This window comes from Anarrhichthys ocellatus, unplaced genomic scaffold, assembly GCF_004355925.1.
Source record: "Anarrhichthys ocellatus isolate YVR2014 unplaced genomic scaffold, GSC_Weel_1.0 scaffold7284, whole genome shotgun sequence".
In the NCBI taxonomy this organism is placed as follows: domain Eukaryota; kingdom Metazoa; phylum Chordata; class Actinopteri; order Perciformes; family Anarhichadidae; genus Anarrhichthys; species Anarrhichthys ocellatus.
The window spans coordinates 1-2,361 of NW_022287258.1; the positions used below are offsets into that span (position 1 = coordinate 1).

Here is a 2,361-nt window from a genome sequence, read left to right on the forward strand (position 1 = left end):
CCGTTACGGCCAGAGACAACACAAAGGACAACACAGCAGGAGGTATGTCACAGCTGCCCCCCATAAAAGTTTGGACTCCCTGTTGTATACGTAGTCTAAGCTTGTTGCCTCTGTGGGTGAATTTCAGGTTCTCACTGGGAGGAAGTGCTCATTTATGTCCTGAGGTGCCTGCCCATCCTCGCCCTCATCATCACCTTCTTCTTCATCAATAGTTTAGTGACCAAAGCTCAGCAACACGCACCAGGTACACAGCTTCCAGTTCGTTGTGATGAAACGGTGTCTGGATCACACAGCACATCAGCAGCATACATGTTACCGTAGTTTATGAATAATCGATCGGTGCATTCATGTTTCAGCTGCTCCTGGAAATGAACGCACTCCAGCCCTAAGGAGAGGGGAAACCCAAGAAGAAGAGGAAAGAGATGCGAGGGAGATAAAACCAGAGTAAAAGAGAGAGAAAATCAACACGTGTCACCTTTAATGAGAGGCTGATGATTAAGATGTCAAATATAAACCGCACTGTCTCGATCTCTTCTTGCTTTGACTTCAGCTGTGTTCTTGAAAGCATGCCATTAAAAATAATGCGAAACGGGTTACAGGATAAGTATCATTTTTCTTCCAGATTTTTGAAACATACATGATTTACTGTATAAATACAGCACTTCAGTAACGGAAAGGGACAATTCATGATTTGGTCTGAAGGTGGACCCATAAACTTAAATTAGAGCCTCTCTGTGAAGGGTCTTCTCACACTTTGAGGACCCCTAGTGGTGGCACTAAAAATATACACTATAACACAACAATTCATGCCTGTACTCTTACATGGATCTGACCCTTGGACACAGATGAATGGTACGACCCATTTAATTAAAGACAGCACCAGTTCCCAACGGATTTGTCTCAGTTTTCTGCAAACAACAACTCACACGCTCAGAGTGATGTGAAAGATAGCATGTAGTCACTTAACAGCTGTAAACATGAGGGTTTTAACCAAAGTAAAACTACAAAATACCACCCAGTACACTTTTTGAATGCTCCAATGCTGGTATTTAACTTACTATACAGACACTAAAATATATCAGGTGAACTAGGGACTAAGTCCAGGGTCAGAAATGGAGTCAGGCCAAACATATCACCTCGGTTGGAATGCTGGCCTACGCAAAGATAACCTTGCCAGCATTTTGATTTAAAGGTTAGAATTCAGAGCATTCATATCAGCAAACAACCATTTGCTTTGTGAAGAAATAGAGGACTATTTTGTTGGTGGGCCACTTCACTATTTCTGTGACTCCAAACTGCATTGTGAGAACAGTGATGATTATCTTTGCAGAACCAATCGCTGCCTTCTATCTGAAGGAGGAAGGAACAAAAGCTGTGGTTTTTCACACGTCTCTGCAGAAAATACAGAGGGAGGCAGTAGAAAAGATGATGCCCAGTGTGTGTGAGCGTGTGTGTGTGTGTGTGTGTGTGTGTGTGTGGTGGGAAGGACTCAGAGCTGCTGTGAGGAGATGAGTGTCAGTTGTCAGCGGTGAATCGGAGTGTAAAGATGAAGCTTCTACTCAGCAGTGTGCTACTCGCCTCTCTTTGTGCCCTCTCATCTTGGAGTGAGTAACAAACACAGCTTAACCTTTAACGTCACATGTTTCACAGAGATATAGAGTTAAAATGTGTGCTCAAAATATCAAAACTAGGACATCCTTTTTATGATCACTGTATTTTTTAAGATATTGTCAACGATCTCATGAATTAATGCATTTTTATGCTTACGGTAGACATTAAACCGACATGTTTCAAATGTTTGAATATTTCAAACGTATGAATGTGTAATGAAGTGACCACTATTGTTTTATGGTTGGTGTGACATTACCGCTTTACTTGGTCGTTGACTTGTGAAACAATCCGATCAAATCACTGTGATCTATTTTAGCGCCTCTCCAGATTTGGATGAAAAGTGAAAAACTCACCACTCGCTAAATTTACCTTCTGGTTTGGCTTCTGAAACGATGCAACGTGTGTGTTGTTGTGATGAACAGCCAAATCATGTATCACCTCGTTGTCTCTTCAGGTGTTTCATCTCCAGGCAGACCTGCTGTTACCCAGAGTGCTGATGTCTCTGTGGTGGAGGGGGAGACAGTAAACATCAGCTGCTGCTGGACACCGGAGTTTGAAAGACTGAGAGTTCAGTGGCTGGAAAATCAAACAGATATGAAGAAGATTTTGTACTTGAAGAATCTCTCTCATGGATCTCTGCCAGAGGAGACGTCTGACTGCTCAAACTTGACCATTACGAATGTCACGAGAGAGGATTCAGGGAGATACATCTGCAAGGTGACAGTGGACATACCAGTTTTAACTGTGGTT

General features: G+C 42.5%; 1 long non-coding RNA gene across 1 annotated transcript; it reads left to right on the plus strand.

Annotated features, from left to right (window-relative positions):
• The first annotated feature begins 7 nt into the window (after window positions 1-7).
• Window positions 8-1,091, plus strand: LOC116380454 (uncharacterized). The gene is made up of 3 exons (XR_004212562.1): window positions 8-42; window positions 128-244; window positions 357-1,091. It is a non-coding gene; the product is annotated as an uncharacterized LOC116380454 (long non-coding RNA).
• The last annotated feature ends 1,270 nt before the right edge of the window (window positions 1,092-2,361 follow it).